Source organism: Scyliorhinus canicula, chromosome 29 (genome assembly GCF_902713615.1).
Source record: "Scyliorhinus canicula chromosome 29, sScyCan1.1, whole genome shotgun sequence".
NCBI lineage: Eukaryota > Metazoa > Chordata > Chondrichthyes > Carcharhiniformes > Scyliorhinidae > Scyliorhinus > Scyliorhinus canicula.
The window spans coordinates 15608576-15623001 of record NC_052174.1 but is presented as its reverse complement, the minus strand read 5'-3'; the positions used below and the strand labels follow the sequence as shown (position 1 = coordinate 15623001).

The 14426-nt window shown below is 57.2% G+C and overlaps 1 protein-coding gene across 1 annotated transcript in view; it reads right to left on the bottom strand.

The window, feature by feature from the left end:
- LOC119958415 (calmodulin-binding transcription activator 2-like) overlaps positions 1 to 13941 on the bottom strand; it is a 46882-nt gene extending 32941 nt beyond the window's left edge. The window contains exon 1 of the mRNA XM_038786936.1: positions 13588 to 13941. The gene's annotated coding sequence lies outside the window, so the exon portion shown is untranslated. The remainder of the gene's footprint in view (positions 1 to 13587) is intronic.
- Positions 13942 to 14426: the final 485 nt, after the last annotated feature.

Genomic DNA, 14426 nt, shown 5'->3' with positions numbered 1-14426 from the left:
CCGTGTTCCTGACCCGGGCTGTGGGGATAACGCTGGGCCATGATCCCGTGTTCCTGACCCGGGCTGTGGGGATAACGCTGGGCGATGATCCCGTGTTCCTGACCCGGGCTGTGGGGATAACGCTGGGCGATGATCCCGTGTTCCTGACCCGGGCTGTGGGGATAACGCTGGGCCATGATCCCGTGTTCCTGACCCGGGCTGTGGGGATAACGCTGGGCCATGATCCCGTGTTCCTGACCCGGGCTGTGGGGATAACGCTGGGCGATGATCCCGTGTTCCTGACCCGGGCTGTGGGGATAACGCTGGGCGACGATCCCGTGTTCCTGACCCGGGCTGTGGGGATAACGCTGGGCGATGATCCCGTGTTCCTGACCCGGGCTGTGGGGATAACGCTGGGCCATGATCCCGTGTTCCTGACCCGGGCTGTGGGGATAACGCTGGGTGACGATCCCGTGTTCCTGACCCGGGCTGTGGGGATAACGCTGGGTGACGATCCCGTGTTCCTGACCCGGGCTGTGGGGATATCGCTGGGCCATGATCCCGTGTTCCTGACCCGGGCTGTGGGGATAACGCTGGGCGATGATCCCGTGTTCCTGACCCGGGCTGTGGGGATAACGCTGGGCGATGATCCCGTGTTCCTGACCCGGGCTGTGGGGATAACGCTGGGCGATGATCCCGTGTTCCTGACCCGGGCTGTGGGGATAACGCTGGGCGATGATCCCGTGTTCCTGACCCGGGCTGTGGGGATAACGCTGGGCCATGATCCCGTGTTCCTGACCCGGGCTGTGGGGATAACGCTGGGCGACGATCCCGTGTTCCTGACCCGGGCTGTGGGGATAACGCTGGGCGACGATCCCGTGTTCCTGACCCGGGCTGTGGGGATAACGCTGGGCCATGATCCCGTGTCCCTGACCCGGGCTGTGGGCCTCCAGTTCACATCTCCCATTAAAGACAGCACCTCCAACACTGCAACACTCGCTCCCCCAGCCCTGCACTGGATCCCTTAACGCTGACTCCCATCTCTCCTCCGCCGCTGTCCCGGGCTCAATCATTCCCATGGTCTCGGGGTCGGCCGCCCCACTTCCCAAAAACTGGCGTCTATCCCAAATTCTGCTGTTCATCTCATCGCTCGACCCCAGCCACATTCACCCATCAGCCCCGAGTTCACTGACCGACCCTGCCTTCTGCATTTTCCAATTCCCATCCTTCACTTCAATCCTGCTGAGCCCTCTCCCTGCCCAACTCTACTGCTCTCTGCGGGAAGGAATTCCACAGATTCACTGCCCTCTGAGAGAGGAAATTCCTCCTCATCTCTGTCTGAAATGGGCGACCCCCCCTCACTCTGAGATTCTGCCCTCTGGTCCCAGACTCTCCCACACGGGGAAACATCCTCTCAGAATCTCCCCTCACTCTGAGATTCTGCCCTCTGGTCCCAGACTCTCCCACACGGGGAAACATCCTCTCAGCATCTCCCCTCACTCTGAGATTCTGCCCTCTGGTCCCAGACTCTCCCACACGGGGAAACAACCTCTCAGAATCTCCCCTCACTCTGAGATTCTGCCCTCTGGTCCCAGACTCTCCCACACGGGGAAACATCCTCTCAGAATCTCCTCTCACTCTGAGATTCTGCCCTCTGGTCCCAGACTCTCCCACACGAGGAAACATCCTCTCAGAATCTCCCCTCACTCTGAGATTCTGCCCTCTGGTCCCAGACTCTCCCACACGGGGAAACATCCTCTCAGAATCTCCCCTCACTCTGAGATTCTGCCCTCTGGTCCCAGACTCTCCCACACGGGGAAACATCCTCTCAGCATCGACCCTCACTCTGAGATTCTGCCCTCTGGTCCCAGACTCTCCCACACGGGGAAACATCCTCTCAGCATCGACCCTGTCAAACCCCCTGAGAATCTGAGATGTCTCAATAAGGCCGCCTCTCATTCTTCTAAACTCCAATGAGGACAGGCCCAACGTACTCAACCTCTCCTCACGGGATCAGCCCAGTGAACCTTCTCTGTGCTGCCTCCAATGCCGAGATATCTATCCTTAGATAAGGACCAGAATGGTTCGCAGTATTCCAGCTGTGGTTTAACCAGTGCCTTGTATAGTTTTAGCTGAACTTCCCTATTTCTATATTCCATTCCTTCTGAAATAAAGGCCAATATTCCATCAGCCTCCCCAATTACCCACTGAACTTGCAGGCTAGCGTTTTGTGTTTTTTGCATGTGGACCCCCAAATCCTCTTTGCTATCTGCAGTCTTTCTCCATTTAAATAAAAGCATAGAATTTACAGTGCAGCAGGAGGCCATTCAGCCCATTGAATCTGCACCAGTCCTTGGAAAAAGCGCCCCACTTCATCCCACGCCTCCACCCTATCCCCGTAACCCAGTAGCTCCCACCTGCCTTTTGAATACTAAGGGGCAATTTAGCATGGCCAATCCACCTACCCTGCACATCTTTGGGTTGTGGGGGCGAAACCCACACAGACACGGGGAGAATGTGCAAACTCCACACGGACAGTGACCCAGTACTGACCCTCTGACAGTGCGGCACTCCCTCAGTACTGACCCTCTGACAGTGCAGCACTCCCTCAGTACTGACCCTCTGACAGTGCAGCACTCCCTCAGTACTGACCCTCTGACAGTGCGGCACTCCCTCAGTACTGACCCTCTGACAGTGCAGCACTCCCTCAGTACTGACCCTCTGACAGTGCAGCACTCCCTCAGTACTGACCCTCTGACAGTGCGGCTCCCTCAGTACTGACCCTCTGACAGTGCGGCATTCCCTCAGTACTGACCCTCTGACAGTGCGGCACTCCCTCAGTACTGACCCTCTGACAGTGCGGCACTCCCTCAGTACTGACCCTCTGACAGTGCGGCACTCCCTCAGTACTGACCCTCTGACAGTGCGGCACTCCCTCAGTACTGACCCTCTGACAGTGCGGCGCTCCCTCAGTACTGACCCTCTGACAGTGCGGCACTCCCTCAGTACTGACCCTCTGACAGTGCAGCACTCCCTCAGTACTGACCCTCTGACAGTGCGGCACTCCCTCAGTACTGACCCTCTGACAGTGCAGCACTCCCTCAGTACTGACCCTCTGACAGTGCGGCACTCCCTCAGTACTGACCCTCTGACAGTGCAGCACTCCCTCAGTACTGACCCTCTGACAGTGCAGCACTCCCTCAGTACAGTACTGACCCTCTGACAGTGCGGCACTCCCTCAGTACTGACCCTCTGACAGTGCAGCACCCCCTCAGTACTGACCCTCTGACAGGGCAGCACTCCCTCAGTACTGACCCTCTGACAGTGCGGCACTCCCTCAGTACTGACCCTCTGACAGTGCGGCACTCCCTCAGTACTGACCCTCTGACAGTGCGGCACTCCCTCAGTACTGACCCTCTGACAGTGCAGCACTCCCTCAGTACTGACTCTCTGACAGTGCGGCACTCCCTCAGTACTGACCCTCTGACAGTGCAGCACTCCCTCAGCACTGACCCTCTGACAGTGCGGCGCTCCCTCAGTACTGACCCTCTGACAGTGCGGCACTCCCTCAGTACTGACCCTCTGACAGTGCAGCACTCCCTCAGTACTGACCCTCTGACAGTGCGGCACTCGCTCAGTACTGACCCTCTGACAGTGCGGCACTCCCTCAGTACTGACCCTCTGACAGTGCAGCACTCCCTCAGTACTGACCCTCTGACAGTGTGGCACTCCCTCAGTACTGACCCTCTGACAGTACAGCATTCCCTCAGTACTGACCCTCTGACAGTGCGGCACTCCCTCAGTACTGACCCTCTGACAGTGTGGCACTCCCTCAGTACTGACCCTCTGACAGTGCGGCACTCCCTCAGTACTGACCCTCTGACAGTGCAGCACTCCCTCAGTACTGACCCTCTGACAGTGCGGCGCTCCCTCAGTACTGACCCTCTGACAGTGCGGCACTCCCTCAGTACTGACCCTCTGACAGTGCGCCTCTCCCTCAGTACTGACCCTCTGACAGTGCGGCACTCCCTCAGTACTGACCCTCTGACAGTGCAGCACTCCCTCAGTACTGACCCTCTGACAGTGCGGCACTCCCTCAGTACTGACCCTCTGACAGTGCGGCACTCCCTCAGTACTGACCCTCTGACAGTGCGGCACTCCCTCAGTACTGACCCTCTGACAGTGCAGCACTCCCTCAGTACTGACCCTCTGACAGTGCGGCACTCCCTCAGTACTGACCCTCTGACAGTGCGGCACTCCCTCAGTACTGACCCTCTGACAGCGCAGCACTCCCTCAGTGCTGACCCTCTGACAGTGCAGCACTCCCTCAGTACTGACCCTCTGACAGTGCGGCACTCCCTCAGTACTGACCCTCTGACAGTGCGGCACTCCCTCAGTACTGACCCTCTGACAGTGCGGCACTCCCTCAGTACTGACCCTCTGACAGTGCGGCACTCCCTCAGTACTGACCCTCTGACAGTGTGGCACTCCCTCAGTACTGACCCTCTGACAGTGCGGCACTCCCTCAGTACTGACCCTCTGACAGTGTGGCACTCCCTCAGTACTGACCCTCTGACAGTGTGGCACTCCCTCAGTACTGACCCTCTGACAGTGTGGCACTCCCTCAGTACTGACCCTCTGACAGTGCGGCGCTCCCTCAGTACTGACCCTCTGACAGTGCGGCACTCCCTCAGTACTGACCCTCTGACAGTGCGGCACTCCCTCAGTACTGACCCTCTGACAGTGCGGCACTCCCTCAGTACTGACCCTCTGACAGTGCGGCACTCCCTCAGTACTGACCCTCTGACAGTGCAGCACTCCCTCAGTACTGACCCTCTGAGAGTGCGGCACTCCCTCAGTACTGACCCTCTGACAGTGCGGCACTCCCTCAGTACTGACCCTCTGACAGTGCGGCACTCCCTCAGTACTGACCCTCTGACAGTGCGGCACTCCCTCAGTACTGACCCTCTGACAGTGCGGCACTCCCTCAGTACTGACCCTCTGACAGTGCGGCACTCCCTCAGTACTGACCCTCTGACAGTGCGGCACTCCCTCAGTACTGACCCTCTGACAGTGCGGCACTCCCTCAGTACTGACCCTCTGACAGTGCGGCTCCCTCAGTACTGACCCTCTGACAGTGCGGCACTCCCTCAGTACTGACCCTCTGACAGTGCGGCACTCCCTCAGTACTGACCCTCTGACAGTGCGGCACACCCTCAGTACTGACCCTCTGACAGTGCGGCACTCCCTCAGTACTGACCCTCTGACAGTGCGGCACTCCCTCAGTACTGACCCTCTGACAGTGCAGCACTCCCTCAGTACTGACCCTCTGACAGTGCGGCACTCCCTCAGTACTGACCCTCTGACAGTGCGGCACTCCCTCAGTACTGACCCTCTGACAGTGCGGCACTCCCTCAGTACTGACCCTCTGACAGTGCGGCACTCCCTCAGTACTGACCCTCTGACAGTGCGGCACTCCCTCAGTACTGACCCTCTGACAGTGCGGCACTCCCTCGATTCTGGACGGGAATATTAGGCTCGATCTTTCTGCTGCCAAGGATGAAACGTCAAAACAGAAATTTGTGATTCCGAATTAAGACCAACAGAGACAGGGTGGATGAGGAAATATAAGAGGAGTGCTGTTCCCCAGAGTTCCAGGAACTGAGTATGCAAACATGATGCTGAATATCCAAACCCTTTGACAATGGACAAAGGAGAGAGTAGCGGCTGTCACGTTGCAATCACAGGCAGGCTCGCAAACACAACATGATTTTCCATCACTTAATCCCTTCAATCAACATCGCCCCTCCCGGTACAAACACATTTCCAAACTCAACAGCCACTCCTTCCCACCAGTGGCAAATTCAAAGGTAAAGACAAGGAGTGCCCACATACACCCGGGCAGAGTGACCATACACCCGGGCAGAGTGACCGTGCACCCGGGCAGAGTGACCGTGCACCCGGGCAGAGTGACCGTGCACCCGGGCAGAGTGACCGTGCACCCGGGCAGAGTGGGCGGAGGGTACCCGGGCAGAGTGACCGTACACCCGGGCAGAGTGACCGTACACCCGGGCAGGGTGACCGAGCACCCGGGCAGAGTGACCGAGCACCCGGGCAGAGTGACCGAGCACCCGGGCAGAGTGACCGTGCACCCGGGCAGAGTGACCGTGCACCCGGGCAGAGTGGGCGGAGGGTACCCGGGCAGAGTGACCGTACACCCGGGCAGAGTGACCGTGCACCCGGGCAGAGTGACCGTGCACCCGGGCAGAGTGGGCGGAGGGCAGAGTGGGCGGAGGGCACCCGGGCAGAGTGGGCGGAGGGCACCCGGGCAGAGTGGGCGGAGGGCACCCGGGCAGAGTGGGCGGAGGGCAGAGTGGGCGGAGGGCACCCGGGCAGAGTGGGCGGAGGGCACCCGGGCAGAGTGGGCGGAGGGTACCCGGGCAGAGTGGGCGGAGGGCAGAGTGGGCGGAGGGTACCCGGGCAGAGTGGGCGGAGGGCAGAGTGGGCGGAGGGTACCCGGGCAGAGTGGGCGGAGGGCAGAGTGGGCGGAGGGCAGAGTGGGCGGAGGGCAGAGTGGGCGGAGGGCAGAGTGGGCGGAGGGCAGAGTGGGCGGAGGGCAGAGTGGGCGGAGGGCAGAGTGGGCGGAGGGCCGAGTGGGCGGAGGGCAGAGTGGGCGGAGGGCAGAGTGGGCGGAGGGCAGAGTGGGCGGAGGGCAGAGTGGGCGGAGGGCAGAGTGGGCGGAGGGCAGAGTGGGCGGAGGGCAGAGTGGGCGGAGGGCAGAGTGGGCGGAGGGCAGAGTGGGCGGAGGGCAGAGTGGGCGGAGGGCAGAGTGGGCGGAGGGCAGAGTGGGCGGAGGGCAGAGTGGGCGGAGGGCAGAGTGGGCGGAGGGCAGAGTGGGCGGAGGGTACCCGGGCAGAGTGGGCGGAGGGCAGAGTGGGCGGAGGGCAGAGTGGGCAGAGGGCAGAGTGGGCGGAGGGCAGAGTGGGCGGAGGGCAGAGTGGGCGGAGGGCAGAGTGGGCGGAGGGCAGAGTGGGCGGAGGGCAGAGCGGGCGGAGGGCAGAGTGGGCGGAGGGCAGAGTGGGCGGAGGGCAGAGTGGGCGGAGGGCAGAGTGGGCGGAGGGCAGAGTGGGCGGAGGGCAGAGTGGGCGGAGGGCAGAGTGGGCGGAGGGCAGAGTGGGCGGAGGGCAGAGTGGGCGGAGGGCAGAGTGGGCGGAGGGCAGAGTGGGCGGAGGGCAGAGTGGGCGGAGGGCAGAGTGGGCGGACACGTTGACTGCAGCTGGTCAAGGCTGCGGCTCATCTCCACCTTCTCAACAGTAGACAATAAATGGTGATATAGTGAAACACAAATTGTGGAAACTAATTAAAGAAAATAGTCTGTCCTCGTGAGTCGATCATCCCACCAGTACTGTATCCCAGTGTTATACAGTGACAGACCCATCCCCACCAGTACTGTACCCCCGTGTTATACAGTGACAGACCCGACCCCACCAGTACTGTACCCCAGTGTTATACAGTGACAGACCCATCCCCACCAGTACTGTACCCCAGTGTTATACAGTGACAGACCCATCCCCACCAGTACTGTACCCCAGTGTTATACAGTGACAGACCCATCCCCACCAGTACTGTACCCCAGTGTTATACAGTGACAGACCCTTCCCCACCAGTACTGTACCCCAGTGTTATACAGTGACAGACCCTTCCCCACCAGTACTGTACCCCAGTGTTGTACAGTGACAGACCCGTCCCCACCAGTACTGTACCCCAGTGTTATACAGTGACAGACCCTTCCCCACCAGTACTGTACCCCAGTGTTGTACAGTGACAGACCCGTCCCCACCAGTACTGTACCCCAGTGTTATACAGTGACAGACCCGTCCCCACCAGTACTGTACCCCAGTGTTATACAGTGACAGACCCGTCCCCACCAGTACTGTACCCCAGTGTTATAGAGTGACAGACCCATCCCCACCAGTACTGTACCCCAGTGTTATACAGTGACAGACCCATCCCCACCAGTACTGTACCCCAGTGTTATACAGTGACAGACCCTTCCCCACCAGTACTGTACCCCAGTGTTGTACAGTGACAGACCCGTCCCCACCAGTACTGTACCCCAGTGTTATACAGTGACAGACCCGTCCCCACCAGTACTGTGCCCCAGTATTATACAGAGACAGACCCGTCCCCACCAGTACTGTACCCCAGTGTTATACAGTGACAGACCCGTCCCCACCAGTACTGTACCCCAGTGTTATACAGTGACAGACCCATCCCCCTGTACCCCAGTGTTATACAGTGACAGACCCATCCCCCTGTACCCCAGTGTTATACAGTGACAGACCCATCCCCCTGTACCCCAGTGTTATACAGTGACAGACCAGTCCCCACCAGTACTGTACCCCAGTGTTATACAGTGACAGACCCGTCCCCACCAGTACTGTACCCCAGTGTTATAGAGTGACAGACCCATCCCCACCAGTACTGTACCCCAGTGTCATACAGTGACAGACCCGTCCCCAACAGTACTGTACCCCAGTGTTATACAGTGACAGACCCATCCCCACCAGTACTGTACCCCAGTGTTATACAGTGACAGACCCACCCTCACCAGTACTGTACCCCAGTGTTATACAGGGACAGGCTCGTCCCCACCAGTACTGTACCCCAGTGTTATACAGTGACAGACCCGTCCCCACCAGTACTGTACCCCAGTGTTATACAGTGACAGACCCATCCCCACCAGTACTGTACCCCAGTGTTATACAGTGACAGACCCACCCTCACCAGTACTGTACCCCAGTGTTATACAGTGACAGACTCGTCCCCACCAGTACTGTACCCCAGTGTTATACAGTGACAGACCCACCCTCACCAGTACTATACCCCAGTGTTATACAGTGACAGACCCTTCCCCACCAGTACTGTACCCCAGTGTTATACAGTGACAGACCCGTCCCCACCAGTACTGTACCCCAGTGTTATACAGTGACAGACCCGTCCCCACCAGTACTGTACCCCAGTGTTATACAGTGACAGACCCGTCTCCACCAGTACTGTACCCCAGTGTTATACAGTGACAGACCCGTCCCCACCAGTACTGTACCCCAGTGTTATACAGTGACAGACCCGTCCCCACCAGTACTGTATCGCAGTGTTATACAGTGACAGACCCATCCCCACCAGTACTGTACCCCAGTGTTATACAGTGACAGACCCATCCCCACCAGTACTGTACCCCAGTGTTATACAGTGACAGACCCGTCCCCACCAGTACTGTACCCCAGTGTTATACAGTGACAGACCCGTCCCCACCAGTACTGTACCCCCAGTGTTATACAGTGACAGACCCGTCCCCACCAGTACTGTACCCCAGTGTTATACAGTGACAGACCCATCCCCCTGTACCCCAGTGTTATACAGTGACAGACCCATCCCCACCAGTACTGTACCCCAGTGTTATACAGTGACAGACTCGTCCCCACCAGTACTGTACCCCAGTGTTATACAGTGACAGACCCGTCCCCACCAGTACTGTACCCCAGCGTTATACAGTGACAGACCCGTCCCCACCAGTACTGTACCCCAGTGTTATACAGTGACAGACCCGTCCCCACCAGTACTGTACCCCAGTGTTATACAGTGACAGACCCGTCCCCACCAGTACTGTACCCCAGTGTTATAGTGACAGACCCGTCCCCACCAGTACTGTACACCAGTGTTATACAGTGACAGACCCACCCTCACCAGTACTATACCCCAGTGTTATACAGTGACAGACCCGTCCCCACCAGTACTGTACACCAGTGTTATACAGTGACAGACCCGTCCCCACCAGTACTGTACCCCAGTGTTATACAGTGACAGACCCGTCCCCACCAGTACTGTATCTCAGTGTTATACAGTGACAGACCCGTCCCCACCAGTACTGTGCCCCAGTGTTATACAGTGACAGACCCATCCCCACCAGTACTGTACCCCAGTGTTATACAGTGACAGACCCGTCCCCACCAGTACTGTACCCCAGTGTTATACAGTGAGAGACCCGTCCCCACCAGTACTGTACACCAGTGTTATACAGTGACAGACCCGTCCCCACCAGTACTGTACCCCAGTGTTATACAGTGACAGGCCCGTCCCCAACAGTACTGTACCCCAGTGTTATACAGTGACAGACCCGTCCCCACCAGTACTGTGCCCCAGTGTTATTCAGTGACAGACCCGTCCCCACCAGTACTGTACCCCAGTGTTATACAGTGACAGACCCATCCCCACCAGTACTGTACCCCAGTGTTATACAGTGACAGACCCGTCCCCACCAGTACTGTACCCAGTGTTATACAGTGACAGACCCGTCCCCACCAGTACTGTACCCCAGTGTTATACAGTGATAGACCCATCCCCACCAGTACTGTACCCAGTGTTATACAGTGACAGACCCGACCCCACCAGTACTGTAACCCAGTGTTATACAGTGACAGACCCATCCCCACCAGTACTGTACCCCAGTGTTATACAGTGACAGACCCATCCCCACCAGTACTGTACCCCAGTGTTATACAGCGACAGACCCATCCCCACCAGTACTGTACCCCGGTGTTATACAGTGACAGACCCGTCCCCACCAGTACTGTACCCCAGGGTTATACAGTGACAGACCCGTCCCCACCAGTACTGTACCCCAGTGTTATACAGTGACAGACCCGTCCCCACCAGTACTGTACCCCAGTGTTATACAGTGACAGACCCGTCCCACCAGTACTGTATCCCAGTGTTATACAGTGACAGACCCGACCCCACCAGTACTGTAACCCAGTGTTATACAGTGACAGACCCATCCCCACCAGTACTGTACCCCAGTGTTATACAGTGACAGACTCGTCCCACCAGTACTGTACCCCAGTGTTATACAGTGACAGACCCGTCCCCACCAGTACTGTACCCAGTGTTATACAGTGACAGACCCGTCCCCACCAGTACTGTACACCAGTGTTATACAGTGACAGACCCGTCCCCACCAGTACTGTACCCCAGTGTTATACAGTGACAGGCCCGTCCCCAACAGTACTGTACCCCAGTGTTATACAGTGACAGACCCATCCCCACCAGTACTGTACCCCAGTGTTATGCAGTGACAGACCCGTCCCCACCAGTACTGTACCCAGTGTTATACAGTGACAGACCCGTCCCCACCAGTACTGTACACCAGTGTTATACAGTGACAGACCCGTCCCCACCAGTACTGTACCCCAGTGTTATACAGTGACAGGCCCGTCCCCAACAGTACTGTACCCCAGTGTTATACAGTGATAGACCCATCCCCACCAGTACTGTACCCCAGTGTTATACAGTGACAGACCCAACCCCACCAGTACTGTAACCCAGTGTTATACAGTGACAGACCCTCCCCACCAGTACTGTACCCCAGTGTTATACAGTGACAGACCCATCCCCACCAGTACTGTACCCCAGTGTTATACAGCGACAGACCCATCCCCACCAGTACTGTACCCCGGTGTTATACAGTGACAGACCCGTCCCCACCAGTACTGTACCCCAGGGTTATACAGTGACAGACCCGTCCCCACCAGTACTGTACCCCAGTGTTATACAGTGACAGACCCGTCCCCACCAGTACTGTACCCCAGTGTTATACAGTGACAGACCCGTTCCCACCAGTACTGTATCCCAGTGTTATACAGTGACAGACCCGTCCCCACCAGTACTGTACCCGTGTTATACAGTGACAGACCCGTCCCCACCAGTACTGTACCCCAGTGTTATACAGTGACAGACCCGTCCCCACACGTACTGTATCCCAGTGTTATACAGTGACAGACCCGTCCTCACCAGTACTGTACCCGTGTTATACAGTGACAGACCCGTCCCCACCAGTACTGTACCCCAGTGTTATACAGTGACAGACCAGTCCCCACCAGTACTGTACCCGTGTTATACAGTGGCAGACCCGTCCCCACCAGTACTGTACCCCAGTGTTATACAGTGACAGACCCGTCCCCACCAGTACTGTACCCCAGTGTTATACAGTGACAGACCCGTCCCCACCAGTACTGTACCCCAGTGTTATACAGTGACAGACCCTTCCCCACCAGTACTGTACCCCAGTGTTATACAGTGACAGACCCGTCCCCACCAGTACTGTACCCCAGTGTTATACAGTGACAGACCCGTACCCACCAGTACTGTACCCCAGTGTTATACAGTGACAGACCTGTCCCCACCAGTACTGTACCCCAGTGTTATACAGTGACAGACCCGTCCCCACCAGTACTGTACCCCAGTGTTGTACAATTGAAAATTTATTTTTTTCGTTTTGTAAAATAAATTTGGTGTACCCAATTCATTTTTTCCTATTAAGGGGCAATTTAGCGTGGCCAATCCACCTACCCTGCACATCTTTGGGTTGTGGGGGGTGAAACCCACGCAGACACGGGGAGAATGTACAAACTCCACACGGACAGTGACCCAGAGCCGGGATCGAACCCGGGTCCTCGGTGCCGTGAGGCAGCAGTGCTAACCACTGCCCCACCGTGCCATTCCGCAGTTGAAAATCCTGACTCCAGACAGACCACGACGCAAGTTTGAAGAGAGATCTTTAGCTTCACCTTTTGCGAGGTTATTGCCCACGTCCGAGTCCCCCAATTTCCCAGCACAAAGACGGCTGTCTACGCCAGTGGACCCCCCCCCCCCCGGCCTTCTCAACCTTTGCCCGAGAGGTGGTGACCCCAGGACAGGACACCACCAGTCTGCCGTCCACCTCAATGGGGAAGCAGCTTACAATCCTCGGGGACAATCCTCGGGGACAATGGAGAGTCTATGGTATTAATTCACGGCACTGAAGGGGAACGCATTTCCCCCAGTGGGATCAGACCCAGTTACACACACCCCAACTGACCAGGTCAAATGGCGCATCGCTATTTTACACTTCAATTCATTCAAATTACTCGTGTCCGTTCCTTTACACAAGGGGGCAGCCAGTGCTGTAGATCAGAACTCCCTGGAGGGAATGCCTCCCGACCATCATCAACACAAGGGTAAGACGAACACCAGGCTGCCCGCCGGCTGATGGTCATCACACCCGAGGCAGACCCTGCATCACTGCAGGAACCGCACATCGAGGAGTGTGGTGTGTCAGAACCAGTCCCTCACACCCAATCAAACAACACCTCAGGAAGAGAACGATTCAGGGGCTGGTTTAGCACAGGGCTAAACCGTTGGCTTTGAAAGCGGACCAAGGCGGGCCAGCAGCGTGGGTTCAATTCCCGTACCAGCCTCCCCGAACAGGCGCCGGAATGTGGCGACTAGGGACTTTTCACAGTAACTTCATTTGAAGCCTACTCGTGACAATAAGCAATTTTCATTTTTTTTTTTCCATTCCTTTTTGCCACTGGGCACGCCCCATCAAACGTTATTTATACCCCGCAGGGATGGACAAGAGGGGGTTGCCTTTCATACACAATCACTGGCCGCACAGGCACGACTGGGGACAGAGCTTTTGACAATAAACTAGAAGCAGGAACGTGCGCCAGAAATCTCACTCAGTGAAACAAAGCAGAAACAAACAGCGGATTTGGTTACTGCACTAACCTCATCAGCAACGGGTAACGTGCAGAGTGCACCTTGCACTTCAAAAGGTTTCCGGGCATGACGTAACATTGGGCAGGGTAGAGGCAGCCCCGCTGCCTGATAAACAATAACAACGCATCACCGTAGCAGGGGAGCAGCGTGATGCATGGCGTCACCCTCACAGACACTCATTAAACAGCTCGAAACATCGCCACAGCAGCAGGGACAACACCTGAAATGACAGACCGACTGCTGGGCCCACCAACCTGGCTGCGGACACCTCGCAGAGCGGCACTGAGGCACAGGCAGCAAGGCGGGTGTCGGGGATGTCGGGCACTGTGACGATCGCATAGTCGAACAGCACACCCGCTCTCAAAAGCAGAGAGCATCCAATGGAGCGAGTCGCAACATTGATCCTGTAACCACAGTGTAGCCAACGCCTTTCCAGACAGCGGCTTACAATTGGGGGGGGGGGGGGGGGGGCAAAGACAGGAGGACTCGACATCTCAAACAAAAGGGCTGTCAACAGGAGTGGAACGGACCCTGTCGGCTCTTAGTCTGTCCCAAAGCACTTTACAGTCAACCCATCGGTGATGTCTCCTCACTGTTGTCACATATAACACAGCAGCCAGAATATCCAAACAGTGCGGCCAGAAATCAACAACATCATTTATACATCGTCTTCAACACCGTGCATAATCAAAGCACTTCCACAGGGGCAAACCCTGATAAAAACCTCAGCTGACAGGCGGTCAGTGCGGTCAAACTAACACCAGATCACCATATTGGGCAGAGAGAGAGAGATGCAGCACTCCCTCAGTACTGACCCTCTGACAGTGCGGCTCTCCCTCAGTACTGAC